The sequence below is a fragment of the Hypanus sabinus genome, chromosome 13, assembly GCF_030144855.1.
Source record: "Hypanus sabinus isolate sHypSab1 chromosome 13, sHypSab1.hap1, whole genome shotgun sequence".
Taxonomy (NCBI): Eukaryota; Metazoa; Chordata; class Chondrichthyes; order Myliobatiformes; family Dasyatidae; genus Hypanus; species Hypanus sabinus.
This window is the reverse complement of record NC_082718.1, coordinates 12,075,728-12,085,982: the sequence shown is the minus strand read 5'-3', so window position 1 is coordinate 12,085,982 and position 10,255 is coordinate 12,075,728.

The following is a 10,255-nucleotide window of genomic DNA, read 5'->3' as shown; positions in this document are numbered from 1 at the left end:
TGCTCTCAAATCACAGTGCATCTTTTCTAAGAAAGGAGGTCCTAAGCTGTTCACAATACTCAAAGTTCAGTCTGACCAGTGGCTTATAAATCCTCAGAATTTCGTCCTTGCTTTTGTATTCCAGTCCTCTTTAAATGAATGTTATCATTGCATTTGCCTTGCTTACCACTGACTCAATCTGCGAGTTAACCTTTAGGGAATCCTGCATGACTACTCCCTCCTCCCTTGCAGCTCTGATGTTTGAATGTTCTCCTCAGTTAGAATATAGTCCACATCTTTATTCCTTCTGCCAAAGTGCATGATCATGCCTGTCCTTCTCTGTATTCTATCTGCCACTTCTATGCCCTTTTCCCAAACTGTCTAAGTCCTTCTGTACACACCCTGCTTCCTGAGCACTATCTGCCCCTCCACCTATTTTCATATCGTCCACAAACTTGGCAACAAATCCATGAATTCCTTCAAGCAAATCATTGACATATAATGAGAAAAGAAGTAGTCCCAACACGACCCCTGTGCACACCACTAGTCACCAGCAGCCAACCAGAAAAGGCCCCTGTTATGCCTCCTGTCAGTCAATCTTCTATCCATGCTAGAACATTTCCCGTATTACCACAGACTCTTATCAGGTTAGGCAGCCTCATGTGCAGAAATGTCCTTCTGAAAATCCAAAGAAACAACATGCACTGAGTCTCCTTTGAGTATCCAGCCTGTTATTTCCTAAAAGAATTCCAACAGATTTGTCAGACAATACTTCCCCTTTAGAAAACCAGGCTGGCTTTGGCCTATATTATCATTTGCTTTTAAGTACCCCAAAAGCTTGTTTTTAATGACAGACTCCAATATCTTTCCAACCACTGTTCAGGATAATATCAGCTGTACCAATTCTCAAGCCACACATTCATCTCCCAATTCATCCTATTCTTACCCCCCCCCCCCCACCCCCACCATCATGTGGCACTGGCAGCAATCCAGAGATCACTACCCTGGAGGTTCTGCTTTTTAGGTTTCTGCCTAACCCCCTATATTCTCTTTTCAGGAACTCCTCATTTTTCTTATCTCTGTCTTTGGTACCAATATGTTGCCCAACTTTTGATTGTTCACCCTCCCCCTTTAGAATGTTGTGACCCAGTCTGAGACACCTCTAACCCTGGCAACTGGGAGGCAACGTACTGTCTGGGTGTTCTTTTCAGGTCCACAGAATCTGCTTTCAGCTCTTCTAAAATGGAATCCCCCATCCCCTAGCATGGATTGAGAATAAGAGGTCAGTTATTCAAAACAGAGTTGAGGAAGAGCTTCTTCTCCCAGAGAGTTGTGGAGGTCTGGAATGCACTGCCTCGGAAGACGGTGGAGACCAATTCTCTGGATGCTTTCAAGAAGGAGCTAGATAGATATCTGATGGATAGGGGAATCAAGGAATATGGAGACAAGGCAGGGGCTGGGTATTGATAGTGAATGATCAGCCATGATCTCAGAATGGCGGTGCAGACTCGAGGGGCCGAATGGTCTACTTCTGCACCTATTGTCTATTGTCTATTGTCTATTATCACTACTGCACTCTTCTTGACCCCCATCCCTTCTGAACCACAGAGACAGACTCAGTGCCAGAGACCTGGTTGCTGCAGCTTCCACTTGATAGTTTATCCTACCCCACGCCCCAGCCCCGAGAGTAAACAAATCAATCTACTTATTATAGGGGATCAGACACAGGATAATTTAGGAGAAACTCCACAACCAGTGGAGTTAACACAGTGTTTCTTTTGACAGCAAACACTTTGAAGAAAAACAAGTCAGCTTAAGGAAATTCCTAACAACAGGTCAGATGATTTACTGAGGACCCAGTGTGAGGATTAAAGATAATGATACTCTTTTATTTATAGGATTTCTGCAATCAATACACACATCATGGAAATCTGGCAACTGTGACCTCAGACAAACACAACAAATTCATTTCCACAGTGATCACTTATGTGGATAAAAAGAACCCAACGGCGTGGATTGGCCTGAATGACATATGGAAGGTAAAGTTCATGATGACGTGTTACACTGTTACCACAGATAGAATTACACTGGACAACCTGCTGAGTAACTCGGATATGGCAGTGTGAGCGTGAAGTCACTGGGTGTATCCGAATGATCCAGGGACATGAGTTTGAATCCCATTCCAGCATCCAGGAACTTGGATCCAAGTAAATAAAATGCAGTAAATCCAATAATTCCCCTGTCTGGCCTCACTGTGACTCCAGTGTGTAGAATCTTAGCTGCCGTATGAAATAGTCAGACGATGATCAGGGAAGAACAATAAATGCTGGTTGTTCACAGCGTCACTGTGTCCAGTGAACAAATAAATCCCACACTTTTATGACGTTTAAGATAATTAAAGGATTTGATAGGATTGAGGCAGGAAATATGTTCAAGATGTTGGGAGAGTCCAGTACCAGAGGGCATGGATTGAGAATAAGAGGTCAGTTATTTAAAACAGAGTTGAGGAAGAGCTTCTTCTCCCAGAGTGTTGTGGAGGTGTGGAATGCACTGCCTCGGAAGACGGTGGAGGCCAATTCTCTGGATGCTTTCAAGAAGGAGCTAGATAGATATCTGATGGATAGGGGAATCAAGGGATATGGGGACAAGGCAGGGACTGGGTATTGATAGTGAATGATCAGCCATGATCTCAGAATGGCGGTGCAGACTCGAGGGGCCGAATGGTCTACTTCTGCACCTATTGTCTATTGTCTCTTGTCTATTGACCCTGTTTATCTCCACATGAGCCTTCTCTCTCCCTTCTTCATCTGACACGATCTGTGTGACTTTCCTTTCTCCATCTTTTCATCACCGAACGTTGACCCCAATAAGTTACATCCTAACAGTCTGGAGAAAAGGGTTTCTCTCAAGGAGCCTGTTAGTGGGAACTGAACTGAATTGACGGAGGAAAGAGAGGTTGGCTCTCAAATAGAGGAAGCTTGGACATAGTGTGAAAGGGAGGATAGGCAGATGATAAAGAAGGGACCTGCTCAGACCGATAGTTTGAGATGTGTCTATTTTAATGCGAGGAGTATTATGAATAAAGCTTTTGAGCTTAGAGTATGGATCACCACTTAGAGCTATGATATTGTGGCCATTACAGAGTCTTGGATGGTGCAGGGGCAGGGGTCAGGCTTTAGGTATTTCAGAAACGATAGGGAGGGGGGGGTAAAAGAGGTGGGAGCATGGCACTGTTGATGAGAGATAGTGTCACGGCTGCTGTAAAGGAGGAAGTCATGGAGGGATTGTTTACAGAGTATCTGTGGGTGGAAATTAAGAGCAAGAAGGGGTCAATAACTCTACTGGGTGGTTTTTTATATACCACCCAATAGTAACAGGGACATTGAGGAGCAGATAAAGAGACAGATTCTGAAAAGGAGTAATAATAACAGGGTTGTTGTGGTGGGAGATTTTTAATTACCCAAATATTGATTGCATCTCCCTAGAGTGGGGGGCTTAGATGGGATAGAGTTTGTTAGGTGTGTTCAGGAAAGTTTTTTGACACATTATGTAGATAAGCCTACAAGAGGAAAGGCTGCACTTGATCTGGTATTGGGAAATGAACCTGGTCAGGTGTCAGGTCTCTCACTGGGAGAGGGTTTTGGAGATAATGATCGCAATTCTATCTCCTTTTCCATAACATTGGAGAGGGATAGGAACAGGTAAGTTAGGGAAAAGTTTAATTGGAGTAAGGGGAAATATAAGGCTATCAGGCAGGAATCTAGAAGCATAAACTGGAAACAGATGTTCTCAGGGAAATGTATGGAAGAAATATGGCAACTGTTCAGGGGATATTTGTGTGGGGTTCTGAGTAGGTACTTTCCAGTGAGACCTGGAAAGGAGAGTAGGGTGCAAGATCCGTGGTGCACAAAGGCTGTTGTAAATCTAATCAAGAAAAAAATGAAGAGCTTACAAAAGGTTAAAAAAAACTAGGTAATTATAGGAAACTATAAGAATATAAGGCTCGCAGGAAGAAGCTTAAGAATGAAATTAGTAGAGCCAGAAGGGGCCATGGAAAGGCCTTGGCAGAAAAGATTAAGAAAAACCCCGAGACATTCTACGAGTATGTGAAGAGCAAGAGGATAAGATGTGAGAGAATAGGACCAATCAAGTGTGATAGTGGAAAAGTGTGTATGTAACCAGAGGAAATAGAGGAGGTACTGAATAAATACTGTGCTTCAGTATTCACTGCGGAAAAGGATTCTAGTGATTGTAGGATGGCTTGCAATAGACTGCAAAGCTTAAGCATGTAGATATTAAGGAAGAAGATGTGCTGGAGCTTATGGAAAGCATCAAGATGGATAAGTCACCAGGGCCGGACAGGATGTACCCAAGCCTACTGTGGGAAGTGAGGGAGGAGATTGCTGAGCCTCTGGCAATGATCTTTGCATCATCAATGAGGACGGGAGAGGTTCCAGTAGATTGGAGGGTTGTGGATGTTGTTCCCTTATTCAAGAAAGGGAGTATGGATAGCCCAGGAAATTATAGACCAGTAAGTCTTACTTCAGTGGTTGGTAAGTTGATGGAAATGGTCCTGAGAGGCAGGATTTATGAACATTTGGAGAGACATAACATGATTAGGAATAGTCAGCATGGCTTTGTCAAAGGCAGGTGATGCCATATGAGCCTGATTGAATTTTTTGAGGATGTGATTTATCACATTGATGAAGGTAGAACCATAGATGTAGTGTATATGGATTTTAGCAAGGCATTTGATAAGGTACCCCATGCAAGGCTTATTAAGAAAGTAAGGAGGCATGGGATCCATGAGGACATTGCTTTGTGGATCCAAAACTCGCTTGCCCACAGAAGGGAAAGTGTGGTTGTAGACCAGTCATACTCTGCATGGAGGAAGGTTGACCAGTGGCGTGCCTCAGGAATCTGCTCTGGGACCCATACTCTTTGTGATTTTTATAAATGACCTGGATGAGGAAGTGGAGGGTTGGGTTTGTAAATTTGCTGATGACACAAAGGTTGGGGGTGTGGTGGACAGTGTGAAGGGCTGTCAGATGTTACAGTTGGACATTGATAGGATGTAAAACTGGGTTGCGAAGTGGCATATGGTGTTCAACTCAGGTAAGTGTGAGGTGGTTCATTTTGGTAGGTCAAATATGATGGCAGAATATGATATTTATGGTAAGACTCTTTGCAATGTGGAGGATTAGAGGGATCTTGAGGTCCGAGTCCACAGAACTTTTAAAGCTGTTATGCAGGTTGACTCTGTGGTTAAGAAGGCATACAATACATTGGCCTTCATCAATCATGGAATTGAGTTTAAGAGCTGAGAGGTAATGTTGCAGCTGCAGGGGACTCTAGTCAGACACCATTTGGAGAACTGTGCTCAATTCTGGTCGCCTCACTACAGGAAGAACGTGGAAACCATAAAAATGGGGGAAAAGGGGAGATTTACAAGGATGTTGCCTGGATTGGGGAGCATGCCTTATGAGAATGGGTTGAACTCAGCCTTTTCTCCTTATAACCATATAACAATTACAGCACGGAAACAGGCCAACTCGGCCCTTCTAGTCCGTGCCAAACGCTTACTCTCACCTAGTCCCACCGACCTGCACTCAGCACATTACCCTCCATTCCTTTCCTGTCCATATACCTGTCCAATTTTACTTTAAATGACAATATTGAACCTGCCTCTACCACTTCTACTGGAAGCTCATTCCACACAGCTACCACTCTCTAAGTAAAGAAAATCCCCCTCGTGTTACCCCTAAAGTTTTGCCCCCTAACTTTCAACTCATGTCCTCTTGATTGAATCCGCCCTACTCTCAATTTAAAAAGCCTATCCACGTCAACTCTATCTATCCCCCTCATAATTTTATATACCTCTGTCAAGTCCCCCCCTCAGCCTTCTACGCTCTAAAGAATAGAGACCTAATTTGTTCAACCTTTCTCTGTAACTTAGATGCTGAAACCCAGGTAACATTATAGAAAATCTCCTCTGTACTCGCTCTATTTTGTTGACATCTTTCCTATAATTCGGTGATCAGGACTGTACACAATACTCCAAATTCAGCCTTACCAATGCCTTGTACAATTTTAACATTACATCCCAACTCCTATACTCAATGCTCTGATTTATAAAGGCCAGCATACCAAAAGCTTTCTTCACCACCCTGTCCACATGAGATTCCACCATCAAGGAAATAAGCACCATTATTTTAAATCACTCTGTTCCACTGCATTCCTCAATGCTCTACCAGTTACCATGTATGTCCTATTTTGATTAGTCCTACCAAAATGTAGCACCTCACACTTATCAGCAATAAACTCCATCTGCCATCTTTCAGCCCACTCTTCTAACTGGCCTATATATCTCTGCAAGCTTTGAAAACTTACTTCATTATCCACAACAACACCTATTTGCATACTTACTAATCCAATTTACCACCCCATCATGCAAATCATATGACAAACAGCATTGAACCCAGTACAGATCCCTGAGGCACACCACTAGTCACCGGCCTCCAACCTGACAGACAGTTAATCAGCACTACTCTCTGGCATCTCCCATCCAGCCACTGTTGAATCCATTTTACTACTTCAATATTAATACCTAATGATTCAACCTTCGTAACTAATCTTCCGTGCAGAACCTTGTCAAAGGCCTTACTGGAGCTTACATAGACAACATCCACTGCTTTACCCTCGTCAACTTTCCTCATAACCTCTTCAAAAAATTCTATTAAATTTCTCAAACATGACCTTCCATGCACAAATCCATGCTGACTGTTCCTAATCAGACCCTGTTTATCCAGATAATTATATATACCATCTCTAAAAATACTTTCCATTAATTTACCCACCACTGACATCAAACTTACAGGCCTATAATTGCTAGGTTTATTTCTAGAAACCTTTTTAAACAATGGAACAACATGAGCAATATGCCAACCCTCTGGCACCATCCCCGTTTCTAATGACATTTGAAATATTTCTGTCAGAGCCCCTGCTATTTCTACACTAACTTCCCTCAAGGTCCCAGGGAATATCCTGTCAGGATTCGGAGATTTATCCACATTTATATTCCTTAAAAGTGCCAGTATTTCCTCTTCTTTAATTGCCTACTTCCCATAACTTCCCTACTTGTTTCCTTTACCTTATAAAATTCAATATCCTTCTCCTTAGTGAATACCAAAGAAAAGAAATTGTTCAAAATCTCCCCCATCTCTTTTGGCTCCACACATAGCTGTCCACTCTGATTCTCTAAGGGACCAATGAGTGACAGAGGATGAAAGGAGGCCTGATTCAGGTGTACAAGATGATGAGAGGCATTGATCATGTGGATAATCTGAGACTTTACCCCAGAGCTGAAATAGTTAGCACGAAAGGGCATAGTTTTAAGGTACAGGAGAAATGTAAGGGGTAAGTGTTTTACACAGAGAGTGGTGAGTGCATAGAATGGGCTGCCAGCGGCAGTGGTGGAGGCGGAAATGATAGGGTTGTTTAAGATTCTCCTCCATGGCTACATTGAGCTTAGAAAAATAGAGGGCTATGGGTAAAGCCTAGGTAGTGCTAAGGTAGGGACATCTTCGGCACAGCTTTGTGGGCCGAAGGACCTGTATTGTGCTGTAGGTTTTTTATGTTTATATGGATTGATTAATGACTCTCCTTTATTTATTGTTCTGCACCTCAAGTAGAAACTTTTCTCCATGCTGAGCTTGTTGAATCTTCACATTTGAGGGAGAATCCCAGTGAGCTGCTTGGCCATTCCACACACAATCATCTGGCTTTAACATCCAAGTGTTAATTTTATCTCTGGCTCTACAGCTAGAGCAGGTAGCTATTCAGAAAGAGAGTGAGAGAGAGAGAGAGAGACAGACAGACAGACAGACAGACAGAGACAGAGGGAAATAGAGAGACAGAGAGAGATATCAAACTCAGTCATTGAGGGATGACAATGTTCAAATTTGCTCAAACTTTATTGATAAGTATGAATTCTCATTTTTGGTCCTTTCCCTGCAAATATTTTCTCACCTTCAGTGGTGTCTCCGTACCCTATCTATACGTTGGAGACCAGAACTGTACACAGGATCTAAGTGTATCACAAATTTTCATGTCTCCAAATCTCATTTGGTTTTGTAGTTTGTGTTCATTCATGTGAAGTTCTTCTGTCCTTTCTCCCTCTAGTGTTCATGAGATCAGACTGTGTATTTGTGCTCAATGACTCATTGTCCGAGTTTTCATTATTCATTTTCCCTGACTTTTACTCTCAGGTCCGGTTTCTTTTGTTCCCAGGATTCTGTTACTTCCATGAGGTTTCCCCCACCCTGACAGTCCGTCATTTAAAATCTCATTCACTGCCCTGTTTGCTCATATTCTGGTCTCACTCTGACTCGGGTACAGCTCCTCCTTGTACCATTAAGTGACAGGTTTCTGAACCATCCCACAGGAATAATCACTGATTTATGTCCCACAGGAAGGGAATTTCACATGGAGTGATAGAACAAGCTACACCTATAGAAATTGGGCTAAATCTGAACCCAGTGATCGACAGTCCAGTGAAAACTGTGTGCAGATTCATTTTTTTTCAGGTAAGTGCAGCAGTGAGAGAAATGTTATTTTTTCAAGTCCATTTCAGACACAGTATTGCAGAAGGAATGAACCAACCCCATGCTCAGCAGAACTGGACTCATTGCCCAGTTAGAGGACGATAACCATATAACCATATATAACCATATAACAATCACAGCACAGAAACAGGCCATCTTGGCCCTCCTAGTCCGTGCCAAACCCTCAATCTCACCTAGTCCCACCTACCCGCACTCAGCCCATAACCCTCCACTCCTTTCCTGTCCATATACCTATCCAATTTTACCTTAAACTGAACTGGCCTCTACTACTTCTACAGGAAGCTCATTCCACACAGCTATCACTCTTTGAGTAAAGAAATACCCCCTCATGTTTCCCTTAAACTTCTGCCCCCTAAATCCCAAATCATGTCCTCTAGTTTGAATCTCCCCTACTCTCAATGGAAACAGCCTGTTCACGTCAACTCTATCTATCACTCTCAAAATTTTAAATACCTCGATCAAATCCCCCCTCAACCTTCTACGCTCCAATGAATAGAGACCTAACTTGTTCAACCTTTCTCTGTAACTTAATTGCTGAAACCCAGGTAACATCCTAGTAAATCGTCTCTGCACTCTCTCTAATTTATTGATATCTTTCCTATAATTCGGTGACCAGAACTGCACACAATATTCCAAATTTGGCCTTACCAATGCCTTGTACAACTTTAGCATTACATCCCAACTTCTGTACTCAATGCTTTGATTTATAAAGGCCAGCGTTCCAAAAGCCCTCTTCACCACCCTATCTACATGAGACTCCACTTTCAGGGAACTATGCACAGTTATTCCTAGATCTCTCTGTTCCTCTGCATTCCTCAATGCCCTACCATTTACTCTGTATGTTCTATTTGGATTATTCCTGCCAAAATGTAGAACCTCACACTTCTCAACATTAAACTCCATCTGCCAACGTTCAGCCCATTCTTCTAACCGGCATAAATCTCCCTGCAAGCTTTGAAAATCCACCTCATTATCCACAACACCTCCTACCTTAGTATCATCGGCATACTTACTAATCCAATTTACCACCCCATCATCCAGATCATTTATGTATATTACAAACAACATTGGGCCCAAAACAGATCCCTGAGGCACCCCGCTAGTCACCGGCCTCCATCCCGATAAACAATTATCCACCACTACTCTCTGGCATCTCCCATCTAGCCACTGTTGAATCCATTTTATTACTCCAGCGTTAATACCTAACGACTGAACCTTCTTAACTAACCTTCCATGTGGAACTTTGTCAAAGGCTTTGCTGAAGTCCATATAGACTACATCCACTGCCTTACCCTCGTCAACATTCCTCGTAACTTCTTCAAAAAATTCAATAAGGTTTGTCAAACATGACCTTCCACGCACAAATCCATGCTGGCTACTTCTAATCAGATCCCGTCTATCCAGATAATTATAAATACTATCTCTAAGAATACTTTCCATTAATTTACCCACCACTGATGTCAAACTGACAGGTCTATAATTGCTAGGCTTCCTTCTAGAACCCTTTTTAAACAATGGAACCACATGAGCAATACGCCAATCCTCCGGCACAATCCCCGTTTCTAATGACATATTAAAGATCTCCGTCAGAGCTCCTGCTATTTCTACACAAACTTCCCTCAAGGTCCTGGGGAATATCCTGTCAGGATCTG